This window comes from Mercenaria mercenaria, chromosome 3, assembly GCF_021730395.1.
Source record: "Mercenaria mercenaria strain notata chromosome 3, MADL_Memer_1, whole genome shotgun sequence".
Lineage (NCBI taxonomy): Eukaryota > Metazoa > Mollusca > Bivalvia > Venerida > Veneridae > Mercenaria > Mercenaria mercenaria.
In genome coordinates this window covers 49,506,947-49,533,424 of record NC_069363.1, presented here as the reverse complement: position 1 = coordinate 49,533,424, position 26,478 = coordinate 49,506,947, and positions in this window count along the sequence as shown.

The following is a 26,478-nucleotide window of genomic DNA, read 5'->3' as shown; positions in this document are numbered from 1 at the left end:
CGTCATGATTGTTGTTTTGTTTCTAACGAATTGTAATGACAGTTGACTAAATGAAATAATGACATGTTTTTATTATTATGGTCAAAATGCGTGCCCTTTTGGAGAAAAATAATTTAGTCATCACTACGAAGTTTTCCTTAAATACCGCTTAATTCTAGATAGAACTTCAGTATCAATCTGCCCGTGGGAATGTTAGTAACGTATGCCGATACTCCATACGATTTAAGATAGTTTAGAGCCGGGGCAATTAGCAATGAATTATTATTGTTAGAGTTAGACATTAATGAAATAATAGAGATTATGTTAGGAAATTGTGAAGAAAGACATTGTTGTATATATTAACTCAGAACATAGTACTATATTAAACAGTAGTTATCATAGAGAACAGAGTTGTTGTTGTTGTAGTTAGAATAGTGAACTTTAGACCCTGTTACACCACACGGGACTTATTTGGTGCCTTAAAAGAACCAGGATTCGAACGAACCTTCGGAACGTCGCGGCCACAACACAAAAGAAGTACTACCAACTACGGTTCGATTACCCGGGGGAAACTGTGACGATCATATCCTCTGCACTGGTGAGTGAAAATTTCTTTGCTTGTTTTTTGTTGGCTTAATTATGGCAGATCAAGATATCGCAGCAATTTTCGAAAATCTGGGGCGTGAATTGTCTAATGTTTCGGCTGTCGTAGGTACTCAAAGTATATCTCAGGTTATTCCACAATCTGATGGGGATCCGAAACAATTTAAATTTTGGCTGAAAATATTGAAAAATACGGTGTTCTTACGGGTTTACCTGGGGATAAATTAAAACTTGTCGCTTATCAGTCAAGCAGAGCGGCAGTAAGTGATTTTATACAAAGATATTTAACGGAAAATGTTGATAGGGACTGGAATCATTTAAAAACAGAATTGTCTTCAAGGTTCGCTGAATACAAGATCCTCAGCATGCATTTTGTTTACTAAGAACATCAAACAGGCTCCAGGTGAAAATGTTCAAATTTATGCCGAAAGACTTCTTATTTTGGCAGAAGAAGCTTTCGTAGGTCACAATGGTGATTTAAATTTAATTGAAAGACAAATGATTGGATTTTTTGTGGATGGGTTGGCACACGATTTTTTAAAAATGAAAGTTATGAGAGATAATCCACAAACTCTTCAGGCCGCCGTACGGTCCGCCATGAACGAACAAAATTTGAGAACTAGATTTTATCTACGGATAGGACGGAGTGTGGATTCGTCCTCACATAATTCCTCTCAAGAAAATGAACCTATGGAAGTAGATCATTTAAGGCCACGCAGACCTTGCGCTTACTGTAAGAAACCAGGTCACCACATAAAACAGTGCCGACACAGGCTTCAATCTATTCACTCTGTTGTGTATGGACCTTCAAACGCTGATCCTCGCATTCCACCTAGATTTAAAGATCAAGGTCAAAATAAAATCGAACAAGGTTATAATTCTCATAGATATCAAAACTCATCTAACTCTGACTGGAAATCTAAGATTACTTGCTGGAACTGTGGTAAGTTAGGGCACCTTGCCAGGGAATGTAGAACTAATCCAAACCGTTACGCTAATCATCAAATCCAAATTATCAACGTACATATAGCAATCAGGGAAACTAACAACCTCCTATCACAACGAAGTCGGTGATAGGAGAAATCGTATGTCTACTTTTAATATAGCAATTTGTGGCAACCCAAACTCATGTATAATAAAAATTAGAGAAAAAACGTTTTAAGATGCCTTGTAGATACCGGAGCTGAGGTTTCGCTTATATCATATAGAACATATGCGTCCCTGCGACGTAAACCAAAACTTTTAAATAATAAGGCTAATCTTCAGTCTGTAAATGGACAATCTTTGGCCGTTAAGGGTAGTGTAAATTTAACATTTAAAATAGGTTCAGTTAAAAAGTCCCATTTATTTTATGTGGTAAGCAACATAAACAGAAACGGTATCTTGGGCCGAGATTTTTTTATCGCAAAATGGTGTTAGATTATATTTTGATTTAAATTGTTTAAAAATAGATGATGAATATATTGCTTTAGAGGAGGACATACACGTAGCTTCCGGGGTTCGACTTTGCCAAACTACGGTCCTGAGACCTAATACTGTAAATATTATAAAGGGAAAAGTCAGATATACTAATGGACTGAAACATAACAGAGTTTATGACCTAATGGGGATGAACAACTCCTTTTTGAATAACGAGCCAGGCTTGCAAATCGTTGATTCTGTAATTAGGTTACATGGCCACAGGCAATTACCAGTCATGGTTATCAATAAAACACATAAAACTATAAAGTTAAGAGAAGGTTTTCCGATTGCTAGGTTAGGTGATTTAAGCCTAAGGGACATCTCGTCCATAAAATTAGATACTAGCAATCCATCCAGTGAAGAGGACATCTTTTCAGAAATTAATGTGCCCGAGGAACATTACGACTTAATACATAATCTGCTTAAAAACAATAGAGATGTTTTCGCGAAAGATGACTCAGAACTAACATTGACTGATACCGTTACAATGAAAATTGACACCGGGTCACACCCACCCATTAGGCTCAGACCTTATTGCATTCCTATAAATCACCGCCAAGCAGCGGATGACGCAATAAAAAAAATGTTAGATGCAAATATTATACGTCCATCCCATAGTCCATGGCGATTTCCTGTTGTTATTGTTTCCAAGAAGGACAGCAGCAAGAGGCTTTGTCTGGATTTTCGTGCATTGAATTCAATATGCCGTCAAACGTCTTATCCGCTTCCTCGTATAGATGATATCTTACCATTATTAGGAAAAAGTTGCTGGTTTTCCAGTCTGGATTTAGCTAACGCATTCCACCAAATACCTATTCGGGAACAAGACAAAGAAAAGACCGCCTTTGCCACGCCATTTCATGGACTCATGGAATTTAATTCCATGGCATTCGGGCTTTCCAATGCCCCAGGTTATTTCCAATCATTAATGAGAGAAGTTTTAAAGGGCTGTGAATCTTTTGCTATCGCATACGTTGATGACCTCATTTTATTCAGTAAATCTTTTCAGGAACATATTGATCATCTTAAGATTGTTTTCCAAAGTTTAAAACTACATAAGCTTAAACTTAAGTTAAAAAAATGTCAATTCCTACAACAAGAAACAACCTATCTCGTATTTACAATTGATAAAAATGGTATCTGTCCGGATCCGAAAAAAGTAGAAGCAATCCGAAAATTGCCACGCCCACAATGTGTGCGCGACGTACGAAGCTTATTAGGAATGATAAATTTTTTTCGTCACATGATACATAACGGTAAACAATCATATACGGAAATTGTCGAGCCACTTATCGATCTAACAAGGAAGAACGTCAAATTTAATTGGTCAGTAGCTTGTCAGGATAGTTTTGATCAATTAAAAGATAGCTTGTCCATTATTCCACAGTTATCTTTCCCAGATCCAAGTCGACCTTATAGGTTATATTGTGACGCTAGCGATACTGTGATTTCTGCAATACTCACACAAAAATACGATGATGAAGATTCAGGTCATTATGTTAACGAAAAACCAATTTATTTCATTTCACATAGACTCAGCAGGACACAAAGGAAATGGCCGATCGTAGAAAAGGAAATGTACAGTATTCATTTTGCTATCTCAAAGCTTTCTGCATACCTTACAGGAGCTGAATTCGTTATATATACGGACCAGAAATCACTCATTTACCTATTTAACTCCCCCATGCAAAATAGAAAGATTCAAACATGGGCATTAAATATTTCTAGTTATAACTGCAAAATCGAGCATATACCTGGCCGACTAAATGTCATAGCGGATTTTCTCAGTAGGCCACCGGCGCCTAAAACCAACAATACAATTAATTCTGATGTCGACAGCGACCCTGTCTCTGATGTCAAGGATAACACGTATAGCTGTCAACCTAACAGCCCAAATTCAGACGGAAACGTATTCGCAAATTATGATTCAGACTCGGACATCGCCCTTAGCTTGTCCGACAGTGATAAAATGCAGCTCAATGCCATTACTGTCAACCCGACTAAACGTCGGCGCACTAATCGTAAACATACGGTTAAACATGCAGACTCACCTACTGCTAAGTCGGGTGAAAAACATAAAACTATCAATCACATGCTCTTAAAGTGTCTTGCTACTGTATTGTAAAACAAGCAAATTCGATGAATTGGAATCCCCCGCCGAAAGGGTCAGAGTTGAGGAACGGCCCAAAAAAATATATCCAGCAAAAAGTTAAGAATGTTACCAAGAAGCAAATAATTTCATTAGTCAAAATCAAATTTAAAGAAAATGAATGGTTTGTTTGGGTGGGGCTGGGGGGGGGGGGGTGAGGACACAAACAGTTTACATGTGATTATAAATATTGATAGAAAATGAAAAATGAAAAAAAAAAAAAAAAAAAAAAAAAAAGGTGGGTGGGTGGGTGGGGGTGGGGAGGGGACCAAGGTAAGGTGGTGACCAGGTGTAGGTACACAACATCACATGTTTATAATAAATGTTCATGGAAAAGAATGAAAGAAGTTTAATGAAATTCTTCCAATTGGTTGGTTGTTATGTACAGATCTGTGGATTTTTTAAACAATTAAAGGGCAATAAAATATATGGAAAATTGACCAATCGAAAAAAACCTTGAAGGGCATCGTCGCAGTATCTTGGTTCATGTCTGTTTCAAGTTTGATGAAATTCTACCTGCTAGTTACTGAGAAATGGCTGCAGACGGACATTTTTCATTAAATCAAGGGCAATAACTCTGACGGAAATTGACCTATCAAAAAAAAAAACTTGACGGGCATCAGCACAGTATCTTGGTTCATGTCTACTTCAAATTTGATGAAATTCTACCTGTTAGTTACTGAGAAATAGCTGCAGACGGACATTTTTTATTAAATCAAGGGCAATAACTCTGAGGGAAATTGACCAATCAAAAAAAAAACTTGACGGGCATCATCGCAGTATGTTGGTTCATGTTTATTTCAAGTTTCATGAAATTCTACCAAGTAGTTACTGAGAAATGGCTGCGGACGGACGGACGGACGGACTGACGGACGGACAACGCCATTTCAATACCCCCCGCCCGATTTCATCGGCGGGGGATAACAAACATAAAGAATGAGTCATCTGCTCTTGACAGCTTGACCCTCAGTGACTTATGAAATCTTTTTACTAATTGTTTTTTTTGTTATTCTTGTTTCAGTAAGGATGCATTACCTGCTATTCCTGTGCTCTTTTACATTGGTCGGTGCTACAGAAACTTATGATAATGTTATTTTTCAAAAGATAAATGAAGTCTCTACCACACCTTCGCATTGGAGCGTGGCTCTAGTTTTAGACACTTCGATTTTTAGTTCCTTTTTAGATCAAATTGACAAAGAAATAGAAACTGTTAATTCCACCACAGAGAATGTGAGCAACCACCTTAAAAACAACCCTAAGAACTTAGACTTATTACCCTATCTTCAATCTATATCAAATGTGAAGCTGGAATTACAATACGTTCGGAACGCTTATGCGAAAATACTTAATAGTTACTCTGACTACATATCATTACACGTTAGATACAAAAGAAGCATTCTGGGATTAGGGTCTGTCTTCAAATTTCTTTTTGGCACTGCTGATAATGATGAAGTTCAAGTAATTAAACATAACGTAGTTAGATTAGCTAATACACAAAAATCCATCATACACATACTAGAAAACAATTTGTCAATTTTAAACATTTCACGTTCACACATATCAGAGAATAGGCAGTCTATTAACGAATTAATACAAGCTTTACAACAGGTCGATGAGAAAATGAAAAAATGGCAAGGTCGCATGGAAAAACAGATTGAACAAATTCAAGGTTATACTATTAATTATAACAACCTCCAGATTATCATTGATGAAATCAAACAGACTGTTTTTTATGCTAAGGCTCATCTCTCAGAATTTAAATCCCAGCTCGATATATTAAGTGCTGGCAGGGTATTCCCTGGGCTATTATCTCCCTTTCATCTGAGAGCATTATTAGTAGAAATACAGAACCAGGCGCCTAAAACTTACGCCCTGCCGGCGGATCCTAGCACGGATCTGTGTAAATATTATCAATTCTTACGCAGCTCGACTATGATTGCTGAGGACAAGATCATCATTAATATTCATGTTCCCCTAATCGATTTTAATAGTCGCTTTGATGTGTATCGTATTCATAATTTCGAACTTCCCTACAGTAACATTAATCGATCATCGATACCACAGTCATCTAAAGTACATCTTGTCGCTAAGTACGATTTAGAATTTTCAGCTCTACTTTTTAATCGAGAACGCACAAAATTCGCTGTCATTCTGCCCAGTGAATTAGAATCTTGCAAAAGTAGCTTTACGCAATTTTGTCAAGTCAGATCCCCATTTTATCAAGCGAGCATGTCTGAATTATGTGTTACGGCTTTATTTCTACGAAACCCAGTTAAAGTTACGCAAAACTGTAACATTATTTTTAAACCTAACACCAAGTTACCTTACGCCGAAAATATAGATCACGGTCTCTGGGCAGTCACCACTTTAATTGATTTAAGATTCGTCATAGTGTGCCAATCTGACACTAAATCTAACCATGAATTAGTTGTTAAAGCCCCTCTCAGTTTAGTTCAACTTGAGATGAACTGTCAGGCCTTTAATGAACATTTGAACTTAAGTCCCTGGTACTCACAAATTTTTAAGAAATCACATCACCTTGATTATAACCCGCTACTTCCCCCTAATATTTCTAAAAATCACCTATGGAAACAATTTCACTACAAACTTGAGAATTTTACAAATGTCAAGCTGCCCCACGAATTAAAAACTATTAAGCAAATTCCGCTTGACATTCTCATTAACAAATTAGAGAATCTAAGACACTCTAAACTAATTGATGATTCGATTTTCCCCACCTGGATTATAGTACTTATAGCTGCTGGTTGCTCAATTACTCTAGGAATTGGGGTTTTTATTTATTGTAAATGTAAATTACGAAATTCTAAGCACCGATCTGCCATAAAGTCACGAAATACGGGTTCAGAAGTTATTCGCTACAAATTTGTCTCTGGAAACGACAAAATAATTACTCCTGCTGTCAAATCCGGACCATTTCAAGCTACTGCACCGATCAAGGAAGATAACAGTGTTGCCGAAGGCAGTATACTATCTGCCTTGTATCCGAAACTTTAAGTCTTTAAGTGCACATCAATGTCGAAAGTGTCTATTGTTCTGAGTAATGACTGTATATATCTTTTTTGACTGTTCGTACTTTGGGTGACGGATACATCGACTATATAAGCAACTTAAAATGGCTTGAGCGGTCCACTCGTTCACAGAGAATTGAGATCTGTTTACTTACGAATTTCACTTGTGTTTAATACGCAAAATCTAAGTATCACTATGGAATGTATCAGAAAATTCACTATTGCCAGGATCTTTATATCTTTCACACTGGAGTACTTAGTCTGTAAGATTTGGCACCTGATCCAAGACCAGGCGAAGGCAAACTGTGATGAATGCTGGGGGACAGATGACGACTGTTCCCACAACTTCAGAGCCACCGACGTCATCCAACGTTTTGACAATGTGTATACGGCCGTGGTAAAAACACTGGCCGACGACCAGTTAGCCAGGCACATCTTCATTCGAAAGGCGGAGCGTCGAGTACTGGACCTTTCCAGAACCAGACACCAGTACGTCTGCCAACATTGCATACGTACTGAATTGAATGACTCAGCGCTTCAGTCTACAATGGAGGACTGTGCAAACTACGAGGCGGTGTTCCGGGCGGTACTTCAAAAGGTTCCGAAGTCGGCAACGTCACATCTTTTGCCAATCTGGCCGTACCAGCTACCGTGCGGAGAGACGTCTGCAGCCGACCTTAATGACGTCAACTGATTGTGTCGTTCATTAGTATTTTATATTTATATTTTCATTATATTATTCAATTACAAAAAAAAAAAAAAACTTTTAGAAAAAAAAATACTGAATTTTTATAATCGCATATACATGCATTTTAATTGTGTTTTTGTTATATCTATAATATCCTTAAAAAAAAATATATATATATATATATACATTAAGTAATGATTTTATTTAAATAAGTAATGATTTTTTTTTAGTTATTGTACTATATCTATCCTTAAGAAAAGTAGGTCATTAAACACTTATCACTATGTATACCAATTTTATGTTTTACAATTGTTTTTTTTTTCCTCACAGAAATACTGTTGCAGCCAAGATCAACAACAATTTTTCTAGTAATTTTTTTTTTTTTTTTTTATCCAACCAGTTCTTAACGATTTTACACTAAGAATGTAAATACATTAACCTTACTTGTTGTTCTTCTTCCATAATTCCTGTTATGATGATAAATTTAAAATCGATGTTTATTTATTGTAACTTTTAGCGGAAATTTTCACTCTTGATTAACATATTCAGAGAGTAAAATTCATATTTTTCTTATGTCATTTCCTACTAATTGTCATTTTATCCTTTCAGATTGCGGAAATTCCAGTAACTTATATTTTAATTACCGTACTTAAAACCATTACTTGTCATGATGATTAAAGCATTTTTCTTATTCTTTCTATTTCAGTCACACTCTTGAAGGCAAAACCCCTCTGGGCAAGGGAGGAAAAAATGGACTTTTAATTACGGAATTTATTGTGAAATTGTGTTCCGCTAGTAATTTAGTGTTTTATTAAGATTTAGAGTAATTAAATGGGGTTTTGACTTCAAAACGCAAGAAAAAACAATCTAGGACTGAAACAAAAACGAAAACGAATTGAATATTCTAGGACTAAATCAAATCGTGAAAATTGTGAAAATTAAATCTACGTATTCCATGTGATTTCCTATTCATTGATTATGTATATTATATCATGTGTTGAAACTATATATTCTTGATTTTGTATTCTGTTGTATTCTATCCTTCTCAAATCATTAATCTTCAGAAGTACGGCTAAAAACATTTAAAATAAATTCTACGTATTACTTATAAAAATCAGCCCGTTTTATGCATTCCCTTATGTTAAATTGTTAATTGCCTCGCTTGAATTTTAATTTTTGTTTTATTTTTTTATTTTTCTTATAGATAATTAAAAAAAACAAAAAAACTCACAAGTAAGAGACGAGTGTCGTATAATGACTTTATGAATTCATTATACTTATTTAGATAAGCATATTTTATCATCTTGTTTTTCGGTCAGCAAATGTCATCGGTCAGTAAAAAGTCATACACAAAGAATTTCGGAATGCTACTTTAAATAACTCCAGCGTTTGTTTACATCTGGAAAATGACAGGTTAAGATATCTCGTCCAGGTTAATTACCCTCTGGCCACGTTATTCGCTGCGTCATGATTGTTGTTTTGTTTCTAAATAATTGTAATGACAGTTGACTAAATGAAATAATGACATGTTTTTATTATTATGGTCAAAATGCGTGCCCTTTTGGAGAAAAACAATTTAGTCATCACTACGAAGTTTTCCTTAAATACCGCTTAATTCTAGATAGAACTTCAGTATCAATCTGCCCGTGCGAACGTTAGTAACGTATGCCGATACTCCATACGATTTAAGATAGTTTAGAGCCGGGGCAATTAGCAATGAATTATTATTGTTAGAGTTAGACATTAATGAAATAATAGAGATAATGTTAGGAAATTGTGAAGAAAGACATTGTTGTATATATTAACTCAGAACATAGTACTATATTAAACAGTAGTTATCATAGAGAACAGAGTTGTTGTTGTTGTAGTTAGAATAGTGAACTTTAGACCCTGTTACACCACATTACAGGAAAACTTTTAGCTACAAGTTCTCACAAACTGAAGTTTGCATTTACAGCAAAACGTTTGGCTATAAGTACTCACAAACTGAGGTATGAATTTGCAGGAAAACTTTCGGCTACAAGTCCTTGCAAACTGAGGTGTGCATTTACAGCGAAACATTTGGCTACAAGTCCTTGCAAACTGAGGTATGCATTTACGGGAAAACTTTAGGCTACAAGTCCTTGCAAACTGAGGTATGCATTGAGCAAAACTTTTGGCTACAAGTCCTTGCAAACTGAGGTGTGCATTTACAGCAAAACATTTGGCTACAAGTCCTTGCACATTTCAATGTGCATTTACAGCAAAACTTTGAGCTACAAGTCCTTGCACTTTTCTATATCTAAACTGAGGTATGCATTTACAGGAAAACTTTTGGCTACAAGTCCTCGCAAACTGTGGTGTGCATTTACAGGAAAACTTTTGGCTACAAGTCCTCACAAACTGAGGTGTGCATTTACAGCAAAACTTTTGGCTACAAGTCCTCACAAACTGCAGTGTGCATTTACAGCAAAACTTTTGGCTACAAGTCCTCGCACATTTCTTTATCTAAACTGAGGTATGCATTTACAGCAAAACTTTTGCCTACAAGTCCTTGCACATTTCTATATCTAAACTGAGGTATGCATTTACAACAAAACTTTGGGCTACAAGTACTCACACATTTCTATATCTAAACTGAGGTATGCAGTTACAGCAAAATTAATTATACAGACATTGAAAAACTTTGGCCTACAAGTCCTTGCACATCTAAACTGATATATGCACTATAAGTCCAAGCAAATTTCTAGTTTTGTGAAACCTGTTCTAATGCACTTATAGTAAAATGTTGGGCTTCAGGTCTCAGCACATTGTTTTTGACAGAAAACCAGGTTTGCAGGTTTTCTTTAAACATTCGGCTTTAAGTTCTAGCACATATGTAAACTATTAAATTTACCTTAAACTTCCTTTCAGTCTTGACAGACTTGAACAATGATAAGAAATTAGGTGAAAACAGTTACAACATTTGGTTTCTTTTTATGACTTACACACTGCGACATAATATTGTCATGATATGTAGCTAGACTTCTACATAAATATTTCTCCACTTCTCCATCATCTAAGCTGAAGGAGAAGTGACTTCTCTCTGAAATTGGAGCCCCTACCTTAAGCCCCATATATGTATAGTAATACGAGTTACATTACATTTACGTAGCAGGATATAGCATAAGGGTGCACTTTACTTATACTGCCTTGCAGCATAGCAATGTGGTATATCTGAATTATGGTACCAGAATTCACAGTTATTGGCAAACATCTGTAGACAACATCAAATTTGCCAGCTAATATTAAGCTTTTGGCTACAAGTCCTAGCACATCTCTAAACTTTAACCTACACATTTTAGCATATTTTTAATTCTGAAATACCAGGTATGCATTTTATTGTAAAACATTTGGCTAAATTGTTCCCAGTAAAATTCATTCTTTAAAACATTTTACTACAAGTCCTTGCATATTTTTATTTCTGAAACACTAGGTATACACAGTTAAACTTTGGGTTTTAGTCCAAGCAAATGTCTTTTTTTGAAATATGAGATTCTCTGTACGCTGTTACTGACCAACTTTGGGATAAAGACCTAGCTACTTTAAAGTTTTTGACATGCAAGATATACAATAATTATTGTAAAATTTTCGGCTGAAAGTCCAAGCCATCTGTTTTTGGTATCAGGTAGGCAATTGTTGCACAATTTTGGAATAAATGCCTAGCAAATCAAATTTTTTGACATGCAAGATATGTGTATTTATTGTAAAACTTGGGGCTGCAAGTCCAAGCTCTTTCTAAAATACTAGATATGCACGGTTATTTTAAAATCTTAGGATTTTTTTTTCAGTCATAGCACACTTAGAATATTATGTATTCAGTTATTGTAAAAGCATTGGCTAATCTTCAGCAACTTCCAATTTTTGAAATACCAGGAATATAATTACTGCAAACTTTTGGGCTACAATATCTAGTAGCATGTTTAGTTTTTAAAATACAACATATGCAGCTATGTGAAACTTCTTGCTGTAAATCATAATTGTAGATCATTGTTATGGGGTAAGTGATTTGAAGCCAGCTACCCTGTCCACTCAACCACCGAGGTTCCTGTAAAACTTTGTGCTACAAGTCCCAACACCTTTAAAATTTTGGGTTACAAGTCTAGTAAATTTTCTTTTCTGATAAACAAGGTTTAATGTTTTTTATTGTAAAACTTTAGTCTTCCAAGTCCAAGCCAGCGATTTTCTATTTCTGAAATTCAGGTATACAGTTTTAGTGCAATTTCTGTAAGCAAGTCAAAACAGTCTTTTCTAATTTCAAAATATTGTTAGTATTGGGTTTCATGTTTTAGTTCTAGCTCAATTACATTATAACTATCTGTTATGTCGCTAATGTAAACTTAAGCAAATTTACATTTCTAAAATGTAAGTTTATGCGGTTACTTTTTAAAACCTTTTGCTACAAATCCAAGCACAATTTTTACATCAGGTTTGCAGTTATTTTAAAACTGAGGGGGGATAAATTCAAGGCACATTTCTATTTTAAAATACAAGGAATGTAGCTATTACAAAATTTTGAACTTCAATTCCCAGCATATTTCTATTGAAAAACCAGGTTTGCATTGATCTTAAAACCCTACTATGATTCTATTACTGAAGTTATTGCAAACTTTTGAGTTTCAAGTTCTGGCACATTCTTATTTCTGAAAAAACAGATTTGAAGTTATTGTAAAACTTTGTGCAACACATTCAAATACTTTTTACCTCTTTGTTTGTTTGTTTGATTTGGGTTTAACGCCATTTTTCAACAGTATTTCAGTCATGTAACGGGCAGTTAACCTAACCAGTGTTCCTGGATTCCTTACCAGTACAAACCTGTTCTCCGCAAGTAACTGCCAACTTCCCCATATAAATCAGAGGTGGAGGACTAATGATATCAGACACAATGTCGTTTATCAAATAGTCACGGAGAACATACGCCCAGCCCGAGGATCGAACCTGCGACCCCGAGATCCGTAGACCAACGCTCTTACCTATTGAGCTAAGCGGGCGGGCTACTTTTTACCTCTGAAATACCAGATATGAACAGTTATTTTCAAACTTTGGGCTACCAGTCTCAGCAAATTTCTATTTCTGATATACAAAGTGAATCTTTCAAAACTATAGCAGTCATCTTCAAGTCTGAGCAGATTAGTATTTTTTGATAAACTAGGTAAGCGGTTATTGTTAAAATTTTGGACTACAAGTCTGAACACACTGTGTTTTTTAATACCAGGAATGCAGATACTGTAAATCTTTGCACTTTAAGTTCTAGCATATGTCTATAACTGAAATACCAGGGTATTCACAGACTGCAAAAATCTGGATAAAAGTTCTAGCAAATGCCTTTTTTAAAACACCAAGTAACTAATTGTTGCAAACGCTTTAGCTTAAGTCCAACCCCAACTTTTTAATTAAATACTGGGCATATAAATATTGCAAAATCTTTAACTGAAAGTCCAACACATTTCTATTTTTGAAATACCTGTTCTAAGCACATTTTTTGAAATACCTATTAAGCACATATTGTTAAACTTAATGTTAAGTCCTTGCAAGTTTTTCCTTCTTACTGACCTATTCACGACAAATGTATAAAGGCATTAAAGCTTCAAAGCAGTAGTATTCAAGAAAAGTGAAACTGAAAATTTGATTTGAACAAAAATTTTAACCAAGAAATTCCAATTTTCTAACTATCTAAGTGCAAAAAGAGCTATAATTCTAACAAAATACCAGCAAGAGTTCTGCTTCTTGGCCAACATGCTTTTAACTGAAAGTCCAACACATTTCTATTTTTGAAATACCTGTTCTAAGCGCATTTTTTGAAATACCTATTAAGCACATATTGTTAAACTTAATGTTAAGTCCTTGCAAGTTTTTCCTTCTTACTGACCTATTCACGACAAATGTATAAAGGCATTAAAGCTTCAAAGCAGTAGTATTCAAGAAAAGTGAAACTGAAAATTTGATTTGAACAAAAATTTTAACCAAGAAATTCCAATTTTCTAACTATCTAAGTGCAAAAAGAGCTATAATTCTAACAAAATACCAGCAAGAGTTCTGCTTCTTGGCCAACATGCTAATCAAATAATGAACAAGTCTGCAAAACTTCAAAGATTATTGCTCTTATAGTAGTGATGGGACATCGGTTGGAAAACTCCAACCGATTATCGGTTGGAATCGGTTAGCAAACCGATGCGATGTATCGGAAAAATAATCGGTTGAATGTAATTTATTTTCATACTTGTTTATTCAGATAGTCATGTCTTTAAAGTGACTGTTTTTCTTAAAATTCATATGCTCTTTTGAAAAATAAAGAACTACCATTAATCAGATGTTTTAAAGCTGGTTCATGGTAAACAGAAACTTGTTTAGTAATGCCTAATTAGTTGCAGACAGAGAAACAACAATAAATTGCAATCTGGTGTACATGTATCATAGACTCATAGCTGTCATTTGTGACAGTTGACTGGTATACCTGTACCTGTAACATATCTAGCATACAGCAAGGAAGTACAGTCTTTCTCTGGCAGACAAAAATAGTGATTGTAGAAAATCATTAAATGAATTCAGTTATTTTTCGGTAATATTAATATTTTCATACAATGGTTACCATAGCCTGACACTATTGAGTAGCACCATGTTCCAACTACTTGTTGCTATGGCATATAACAATGTCATGAAGCTTGGTAAAAAATGATCAGATAACAAGAGCTGTCTCCATAGGATGACATATGCCCCCAATGGCACTTTGAATGAGTAGTTATGGCCGATGTTAGAGTTTAGGACCTTTGACCTACGGAGCTGGGTCTTGCGCGCGACACGTCGTCTTACTGTGCCACACATTCATGCGTAGTTATTTTAAAATCCATGCATGAATGACAAAGATATGGACCGGACACGCCCATCAATGCACTATCATGAAAAATGACCTTTAACGTCTAAGTGTGACCTTGACCTTTGAGCTACGGACCTGGGTCTTGCGCGCGACACGTCGTCTTACTGTGGTACACATTCATGCCAAGTTATTTGAAAATCCATCCATGGTTGACAAAGATATGGACCGGACAAGCCCATCAATGCACTATCCTTTAATGTCTAAGTGTGACCTTGACCTTTGAGCTACGGACCTGGGTCTTGCGCGCGACATGTCATCTTACTGTGGTACACATTCATGCCAAGTTATTTGAAAATCCATCCATCGATGACAAAGATATGGACCGGACACGCCCATCAATGCACTATCCTTTAATGTCTAAGTGTGACCTTGACCTTTGAGCTACGGACCTGGGTCTTGCGCACGACACGTCGTCTTACTGTGGTACACATTCATGCCAAGTTATTTGAAAATCCATCCATCGATGACAAAGATATGGACCGGACACGCCCATCAATGCACTGTCCTTTAATGTCTAAGTGTGACCTTGACCTTTGAGCTACGGACTGGGTCTTGCGCGCGACATGTCGTCTTACTGTGGTACACATTCATGCCAAGTTATTTGAAAATCCATCCATCGATGACAAAGATATGGACCGGACACGAAAATTGCGGACAGACTGACAGACCGACAGACGGTTCAAAAACCTCCCTTCTGGGCATAAAAATCAGAGTTTAATCTGTTTCCATATGTACACTGGTCAGCGATACTGGGTAAACGGAATTTTGGCAGAACAAAATCATGACAACTCGATGACAACTGCAACTGCATAAAAACACCAAAGTTCTTTCCATTGAAATTACGTCATGGACACGGAAATTTGACGGCATTAGTGTCCAGTTTCAACAGATAAATTCCCTCGGGCATACCGTTGTAAAATACGAAAATTTATCAAAGTTTCGCTCATTTTTTTTGGCCCCACTTTTATTGACGCTATGAACGCCGCCAAGTTAACAGCTGATCCTAACTGTAAGATGTTAAATCCATTTTCATTGGATAACTGAAACGCAATACTAACGTTTGAGTGTTGGCATTATCTGTTTTTGCAGGTAGTCCATATTTCGGATATTTCTAAGGTAAACATAAATTCTCACGCACCGTATTTTCCTTTGGAAACCTTCGTTCATACCCGTGTAGATTCGTACCCGCTATCGACTCTGAGAAAACATAATCGATTATCGGAATCGGTTGGACTTTTCTAGCCGTCAATCGATTATATCCGCTAATCGGCCCATCACTATCTTATAGTGTTCAATGAAAACATTTTAACCAAGACATTTAAATTTTCTATGTATATAAAGGATCATAATTCTGACAAAATGCAAGTTAGTGTTATGGTTCTAATGGCCTGCTTACTGATCTAATGATTTTAAATAAGTGTGCAAAATTTTGAGAAAAGTAGACCCAAACAAAAATCTTTACCAACGTTACACCAACATAGACGATCAAGCAACAACAAAACTGCTTAAAATCAGACAAGCTAAAAAATTTTTTTTTCATAATGAACTTAAATTATCTTAATATCATATCATATTCCTCAAGAAAAGAATTCAAAATTCTGTACTTACGTCTTTCATACATACATCTGTTACATACTAATACATGTTTCATAATCAGTTTTTATTGGTGCCATTTGTTTTCTATGCACTGATATTTTCCCCATCTCCCACTACTTTCACATTGGAACTGCATGATCAAAGTTGACTGGGCACTTATTGATATTTATGTGTGAAGCATTCCTTCAATAACATTTTAAACAAATCAAAATGAACAATTTCAGATCAAGATCGTATTTTACAACGGTATCTTCAGACCTCTATACCAGGCAAGAAAGACTCCTGTCACTCCACATATATGTCTATATCTTATTTGTCTTAATATTCTACATTAATTTTTATTATTTCAATAAAATAATTCAACCAATCATGTTGATTTTTCCAATAAATGTTTAGACCATTTATATGTTTTCAATGTAATAAAATAAGTATTCCATTCCACAGAGGGTGATGTAAAAATTTCACCCCTTGAAGTATGAACATAAACCTTGACTGTAACCTCAGATTCTTATTTCTGAGGTGAACCTTTTCCATATCACCTTCCAAGAATGCAATATTTATATAATATATATTACAGTTTAAATTTTTTCCAGTGTAGACGACAGATACAGATATTTGTTCAAAACTCTGGAAATTGAGCTGTTTGGATCAGTTCTAGAGAAAACAAGAGCTGTCGGAGGACAGCAACGCTCAACTATTCAACAGCCTTGTCGACTGAAAGAATACAAAAGTTGAAAAAGGGGCATAATTTTGTAAAATGCAAAGTAGAGGTATTGAACCTCTGTACTGCATGTCATATCATGACAGTGAACAAGTGTGTGAAATTTCAATCCTTTCCAATTTGTGGATACTGAGATACCAGATTACATACAAAAATTTAACCAAAAACTGCTAAGTCGAAAAAGGGGCATAATTTTGAAGAAAAAAAAAAAAAGTAGAGTCATGTGACTTGCTTAGTGCATGTCAGATCATGACAGTGAACAAGTATGTGAAGTTTCAATCCATTCCCATTAGTAAGTACTGAGATACCAGCTTACATACAAAACCTTAACCAAAAAATTTCTAAGTAGAAAAAGGGGCATAATTTTGTAAAAAAGCAAAATAGAGTTATGGAACCTGTGCAATGTAGGTCAGTTTATCACAGTGAATAAGTGTGTGAAGTTTCAATCCATTCCCACAAGTGGTTACTGAGACACCAGCTTACATACAAAACCTTAACCAAAAATTTCTAAGTCGAAAAAGGGGCATAATTTTGTAAAAAAGCAAAATAGAGTTATGGAACCTGTGCAATGTAAGTCAGTTTATCACAGTGAATAAGTGTGTGAAGTTTCAATCCATTCCCACAAGTGGTTACTGAAATACCAGCTTACATACAAAACCTTAACCAAATCGGGACACGGACGCAGACGCCGACGCATGGGCGAGTCCAATAGCTCTACTATTTTATGAATAATCGAGCTAAAAACAATCTCATCTTAACTGCGTTTAACTGACAATCCGGCTTTTTTTGTCGATTGATTACTGTTAAACTTCTGACTGATTCCCAACACTACAATATACTTTACATAAATCAAACTGCATTATCTATGAAATGTCTTAGTTTTTTTATCATTCATACAATTACCAATTCAGTGCCATTCATAGTTTAGGATACCTGAATACTTTAATAAAAACTTTTTTTAAATCTGTTAATTGAAGATAAATTGTGTCTGATGTCGTTTCTCCGTCAGGTATGATTTGTGTGAGGAAGTTATTAGTTTTATGTGGAGAACATGCAAGAACTCAGAACACAGAACTCAGGAAAACACTTACTGGTAGATTAACTTACAACCATTACATAAATGAAATACTGGAACCCATCAGTCATACGGGTATGCTGGCATTGTTTAAATACTGTCACCATAAAACAATTTGAACTAATATGAATACTGCAAGGAAACTTCTATAAATTCATTCGATTTTGTACATGTGTATTAAATAATTTTTGATAATAATTTCCCTAACAATTTCATGTTTACCAATAACTAGACATGAAAGTCCCAACAAATAATGTTCATGTCCACTTTATGTTGATGATGTATATCAAATTTCATTTCAGTTGGACTGAAATTGTAAGAGGGGTTCATGAAGTGGTAATATTTCAAAGTCAAGGAAAGGGTCAAACTCTGATATGAAAGTCCCCAAAACATGCACATGCCAACTTCATGTTGGTGATGTATCCAAAGCTTCATTTCAATTGGACTGAAACTGAGGAGCTCCTATTTCATATCACATCACAGAACAGTTAGTTTGAACTTTGTACTGTTGTATCAGACAATTTTTGTGTGAAATATAAAAACAGTCTCATAACATAAGGTTTAATTTCCCCATATACCATAAAGTTTTCCCATAATAGCAATCAGAAACAAAAATGCGAAAATAGCAAAAACTAATCCCTTGTTAATATTTCAAATGTTACTATGGCTGAAGTTGAATCTACAATGTCTTTTTATACATTTCTGTTCTTATTTTTATCAAAAATCAATATCAAACAAACCATGTTTATTTGTGCTTTCATGAATAAAATAATGTGCAAAGGTGGACCACTTTTCTGTCTGTAAAGAAAAAACATGTTCACATACCTCTTTGTAGCTTACAGCTGCATGACACTGTTACAAAAAGTCATTTGCCATACAGACTAGAATTCTGAGACCCATAGAATTACAGTCTGCATGACCTATGACTACTTGATTGGAATTTCTGGGTCTCTATAGAAAGTCCAATTCTGTATGTGACAGTGCTTGCAAGTTACTATCTAGTATTTTGTTGCCTAAATTTCAACTATGACAATATTAGTCTTCATCATGGCCACACATCTACTGTCTGACTCCTAATAAGAGAACTACACAACAATACCGTACATATCACAGAGACAACAACACTTAAACTACATCCACCACAGAATAACAACGAAAGTAAACCAACTCGCCAGTGGGCCCACCAATCAAACCAAATACGAACAGATCAGGAATGAAACAACTACGCTAATCAGCCCAGAGAATAACACTGCTATACTAGGCTATGATGAAGACTAACAATAGATGTATAAATTTCTCTCACGATGATTTCTATACTTATAGTGTCATGGCAGTACATATCACACTATGATGTAATATACTGATGAACAGAAATGTTAATCACTGCAGAAAACAACATGATTAATGATTTTGTCAATGTTTTGCCAGTAGGAGAAGAAACTTTCTAAAAAAAATCTTCCTAAAAATGCTGCTACAACAGTACTAAGCTTATGTTACACATAACTATCATTATTATATTATTTAAAAAAGTAACTTCCAACTTGGTCAAAATCTTTCACACCAAGTTATCATATTCAACATGGGAAGTGGGAGGGGGGTGTTGCTTTCCCTCTTGTATATAAGGTAGAACTTTTTAAAGTAAGGAAATACTAGTTGATTTCCAGTTACATCCAAAAAGAAGACAATTATTAATTTATAGTCACTGTGTGTTTCTAATTTATATAATTCATATTATTTATAATGATAGAAATATCAACCACTACCGGAAAATGCAGCCCTGCAAGTTTCAGTCAAACTGTTTGAGGCAGACAAGATTTATGGCCCTTTGTAATTATGAATATAGTACATGCATACTGAATTTGCTTGTTATTAAGGTCTACATCAGGAGCTTATAATCAACATCAAGTGAAATTTATGTCATAAACATAACATTCTGGCACACCATTAAGCAAAACTTTGTAAATAAATACAATATGATATCCACCTCAATCAATATTGCCTTCTTTTGGTGAATATCACATCATATCCAACAGCTCAAGATTTTAGAGTCAATAACTAAGTAACATGCAATGCACAAGGTTTTGTAATTTGCCAAATTTTTGTACTTAAATTTTAAGTAGTCCTTATTTTTTTTTCAGGATATATGAATGAAGGTCACCAAAGCTATTATAACATATTTAAGACCCTGTGGTTTTGGACAAGAAGATTTTTAAAGTTTTTCCTTTCGGTTGCCATGGGAACCAGAGTTCTGCATGGAATTCAATTCTTTGAACAATTTTGAAAGGGGGCCACCCAAGGATCATTCCTGTGAAGTTTGGTGTAATTCTGCCCAGTGATTTTCAAGAAGAGTTTTTTAGAAAATGTTGACTAAAGGATCATGGTGAGCTAAAAAGACATGCTGGGACAGAAATCTGAGATGAGTTCCTATAACAGTTTACTCTCTGACCATTTGTTTTTTATTCATACCTCTTTGAATCAACAGAAACACGTAAGTCTTATTTATTGAAATTAAGTGCTTGAACTTGCAGAAATCTAAATCAATTAAGTATTCAGACTTGTAGCAATCTTAAGTCAAAATGAAGTGCTCAGACTTGCAAAAATTTTAAGTCAATGAAATGCTTCAACTTGCTGAAATCTTAAATCAATGAAGCGTTCAGACTTGCAGAAATCAATGAAACACTTGGACTTGCAGAAAAGAATGTAAATCACTGAAGGGCTTGGACTTGCAGAAATCATAAACAAGGCCACCACAAGAAAGTGTCTCACCCAATGGCAATTGGACTCATGTTAGGGGTTTTTATACTCACATTACTTTTAACACAATTGCAAAAATTAAAATTTTGACTTGCATAGGTCTAAAATCAGTGAAGTGTTCAGACTTGCAGAAATCTTAAATCAATCAAGTACTTAAACTTGCAAAAACCTGACATTAATGAAGTGTTTGGACTTGCAGTAATCTTAAATCAATAAAGTGCTCAAACTTGCAGACATCTTAATTAAATCAATGAAGTGCTTGGATTTGCAGAAATCTTAAATCAATGAAGTGATTAGACTTGCAATTATCTTAAATCAATGAAGCGCAGACTTACAGAAATCCTAAATCAATGAAATGCTCAGATTTGCAGAAACCTTAAAACAATGAAGTGCTAGGATTTTTCAGTAATCGTGAACCACTGAAGGGCTTGTACTTGCAGAAATCTTTAAATCACAAAGTGCTCAGACTTTCAGAAATCTTAAATCAATGAAGTGCTTGGACTTGCAGAAATCTTAAATTGATGAAGTGCTTAAAAGTGCTTGGACTTGCAGAGAAGTAGAAATCTTAAATCAATGAAGTGCTTAGACTTGCAGAAATCCTTAAATCAATGAAGTGATAGGATTTGCAGAAATCTTAAATCAATGAAATTCTCAGAAGTGCTTGGACTTGCAGAGAAGTAGAAATATTAAATCAATGAAGTGCTTGGACTTGCAGTAATCTTTAACCAAATGAAGTGCTCAGACTTGCAGAAATCCTTAAATCAATGAAGTGATAGGACTTGCAGAAATCTTAAATCAATGAAATTCTCTGAAGTGCTTGGACTTGCAGAGAAGTAGAAATCTTAAATCAATGAAGTGCTTAGACTTGCAGAAATCCTTAAATCAATGAAGTGTTCAGACTTGCAGAAATCCTTTAATCAATGAAGTGTTCAGACTTGCAGAAATCCTGAAATCAATGAAGTGCTTAGACTTGCAGAAATCCTTAAATCAATGAAGTGTTCAGATTTGCAGAAATCTTGAACCAATGAAGTGCTTGAACTTGCAGTAATCTTAAAACAAATAATGTGCTTGGACTTGCAGTAATCTTTAACCAAATGAAGTGCTCAGACTTGTAGAAATCTTAAATCAATGAAGTGCATGGACTTGCTGAAATCTTAAACGAGGCCACCACCAGGAAGTGTCTCGCCCAATGGCAATTGGACTCATGCTAGGGGGTTTTATACTCAAATCATTTTTTAACACAATTGCAAAAATTAAAATTTTGATAAGTGGAGGAGCACAAGGACTCACCATGGGTGTATTAAATAAGTTTTTGAACCATCCTACAAAGTTTCAAAGTAATACATGTAACCCTTTTTGAGGCATTGTCATTTTTGTGAATCTTTAAAGGTGTCAAAAAATTCTAAAAACTGCTAATTTCTTCAAGGTCAAGGTCATTAGGGGACCAGGACTCAACATGGAGGTGTAAAATGAGTTTCTGAACCATCCTACAAGGTTTCAAAGCAATATATGTAACAGTTTTTGAGAAATTGTCATATTTGTGAATACTCAAAAGCGTAAAAAAAATCTTAAAAAATGCTAATTTCTTCAAGGCCAAGGTGACTAGGGGGCCAGAACTCACCATGGGAGTGTTAATTGATTTTTTGAACCATCCTACAAGGTTTCAAAGTAATATATGTAATAGTTTTAGAGAAATTGTCATTTTTGTGAATTTTCAAAAGCGTAAAAAAAAATCTTCAAGGCCAAGGTCACTAGGGGGCCAGGACTCACCATGGGGGTGTAAAATTAAGTTCTAAATCATCCTACAAGGTTTAAAAGAAATATTTGTAACAGTTTATGAGTTATTCCCAATAGTTGACACGGTTGCCGGAATTTGGACCGCTTAGTCTCGGTTCCACTAAAGTGGGCAAGACAATAAATGAAGGGCTTGAACTTGCTGAAATCTTAAGTCAATGAAGTGCTTGAACTTGCTGAAATCTTAAATCAATAAAATTCTTACAATTGCAGAAATCGTAAATCACTAAAGTGCTTGGACTTGCAGGAATCTTAAATCACTAAAGTGCTTGGACTTGCAGGAATCTTAAATCACTAAAGTGCTTGGACTTTTTGAAATCCTAAATCAATAAAGTGCTTGGACTTGCAGGAATCTTAAATCACTAAAGTGCTTGGACTTGCAGGAATCTTAAATCACTAAAGTGCTTGGACTTGCAGAAATCGTAAATCATAAATGCTTGGACTTGCAGGAATCAAATCACTAAAGTGCTTGGACTTTTGAAATCTTAAATCATGAAAGTGCTTGGACTTTGCAAATCTTAAATCACTAAGTGCTTGGACTTGCAGGAATCTTAAATCACTAAAGTGCTTGGACTTGCAGAAAATCCTAAAATCAATCAAGTGCTTGGACTTGCAGGAATCTCAAATCACTAAAGTGCTTGGACTTTTTGAAATCTTAAATCAGTGAAGTGCTGTGACTTTTTGAAATCTTAAATCAATGAAATGCTCAGACTTGAAGAAAAAAAACTTCAATCACCGCATAGCTTGAACTTGCAGAAATCTTTAATCACTGAACTGCTCAGACTTACTGAAATCTTAAATCAATGAAGTGCTCGGACTTGCAGAAATCTCAAATCAATGAAATGCTCAAAAGTGCTTGGACTGGCAGAAAAGTGTTCAGACTTGCAGAAATCTTAAAGCATTGAAGTACAGTCCAAACATACTTTGCAGCTGGGGTATAAAAATATTGCATGATTTGCCTGATTTACAGAAAAATGTAGTAATACTGCCATCAAATCTGTCCTCCAGAATTTTTTTTTTACCGCTACAACATCAATGCCAAAGAAATTCTACAGAGAACAGGGATAAACATCCAACATGAAGAGGAAAGGAGGGAAAGAGGGAATATAGGAGTATGTGTAAATGTAGAAAAAGTCTTGAATTTCTAATCATATCAAGTTTTGAAATGAAAGACTATTTCAGAATGTTTTTTTTTTTAATGTGAAAATGGTTCAAACATGAAGTATTTAGCTGAAAAGGAAACTTTGTTCTTCCCAAAGTAAGCACCAGATTCTGTTGAATTTTCAAAGCCATGTTTCAAGCCATGAGTAACCCACTGATGTGCAAATCTTTTGAGCTAAAACTGACAAAACTAAATGTCTGCTTAAAACAACAACAAACATTTTACTTCTCTCATAATGATAATGTAGACAACTAAAGTTCTAAAATATTTGTCAATCTCCACTTTCAAGGGATGGATCCTACTAATGGGTGTAGCCCAAAACCGGCCTTCCAGAACAAACTGTTACTGTTGATTACTGCTGAAGTATAAAACATATCTCCCAGTCTTTGTACAGGTAAGTCAAAACCCCTTCCATTACAAATTCAAGTCAGGCAAAACCCTTTGTTAAAATTTCAACGTGAACCACAAGTTAAAATTTCAATGAGGACAAAACCCCACATATGTTTCATTTGATATGTATTTTACATGGAATTATCTTCTTATGTAAGAAATCTATATACATGTTTGTTCTCTGTAATTATTTTATTAGAATTTTTTCAGATATATCTTATGAGATATTTGTCTATATTTTTTCCAGATTAGCCATTGCAAATACAGTATAACTGCATATACTTATCCATCATTTTTCTTAATGTTATTATGTAAAGATGTAAAGTGAGTGTACATGTTTAGATTTAGCATATTTTCAACAATTTTTCTGTCATATAAATGACTACTAGTAACAGTGAACACAATGCCCACTAGCGCTGCCTAACTAGCATATCATACTGCAGACATGTGACATGATATCCCACCCAGTTGTATTATACTGATCTCGGTCAGACTAGTCCCAGAACTCACCTTTTAATGCTGAGTGCCAAGCAAGGAAGCTACTAGTACCATTATGTAAAACCAAATTAATAATGCAGATTTAGAAATTCTGTAATATTTACAGAAGGGAAACAGTTTTTAAAACCATATCATACAATATTATAATCTAGCTGTACTTTTGATGCAAACATTACAGCACAAGAGCTTTGATACCTTCGCAAGTGAATGAAACTCATCATACTGAAAAACTTACAGAATTCAATGAAGCTAAAAAATTGCTAGCGATCGTTTTACAGTATTTTAACATAATGTCATTTAAACAACATGATATTCTTAAGAGTCCTGACCACACGGAAATATACAAAATTAATATTTAAGTACAAAATATAGACTCTTGTTCACTTATAATAATACAGATTGTTCAACTTAAAAATTCTTAAATTCGAATATTAAAAGATGTTTTTATTTTTAACATTTTCAGAGAACAAATAAATAAAATAGAAAGTTAACTGTTGAAATGCTTGTAAAAAATCTCTCAATGTTCACTGCATCTTAAATTAGAAATTGTATAGAAACCAAAGCATTAAAATGTAAGATGCCTCCAGTGCACTATAATACATAAATGTAAGGGGTATTGTTCAATTATCACAATACAACTTACTGAAACTATTCATTACTGTTTTTTAACCCATACCCTGCTAAATTTCTTAAATGAACTTGTCCATCTTTCAATTTGGACAGTACCATTAGCTGTTAAAAGGGGTGTTTACCAAGACGATACTGACTGAATAGCGAGCAGTGCAGATCATGATCTACACATGTCGCAAAGGCAGAATCAATTGTGTCCAGCATGATGAGCGTCAAGACACAACAACACTGCATAGGTTATATGGCAGCTTTCTAGCTTTAATGGTTGAGAACTGCCCTAGATAAACTTCCTGAGTTGAGCAAGCCAGCTGTATGGTTTATTTACATGATGACCCAACCCAGGGGGTAGGGTTGGGGTTAACCTAGAAGGGTAAGAAGCAATTTATTGTAAGTAAGTGATCTCAATCACTTGTCCACGGAGGCCCCTCTCTGTTTGATAAAGGTACTGGACTCCAGATTTTGGCTCAAACGATTTTTCCTTTTAAAACTGACGATCATATTATGAACATTAGAATAGGACTTTATGTTTCTAAATTATATCAAAAATACAAAATCAATAAAAACAACGTCTAAGTAAGGAACCGAAACAGGCTTTCCGACCTTCTTGACTAATTCTCCAAGAAGGAATTTTACAATTAGGCAGTTTACCTTTAATAGCCCAATACAAACGCTTTTCAATTTTGAATGGAAAAAATAGTTAAAAACTATTTTACTTATTTCCATAACATAGTCTGTCAGTAACTAAGTTTCAAAGCCTTCTTAAGAAATATAGCTCTAACTTCCTGATATCTATTTCTTTTTCTTTTTTTTGTCTTCCTACAATCTGGAGGCAATGCCTTAAATAATTTAATTAAAAGTGTCGTCAAGTTCAAAGAGCATCTGAGTTAATACATGATTTCTTCCCTCAATGGACATAATACCAAAACAAAATCACATAAGATTTTTTCAGAACAGTGTATCTTAATACAAAATTAAAGCCAACTATTTTCTTTTAAACCTGTTTTTACTCTGCTAAGGTTTCATATCATAACTGGTAACTTTTCTATTTCTGTAATGA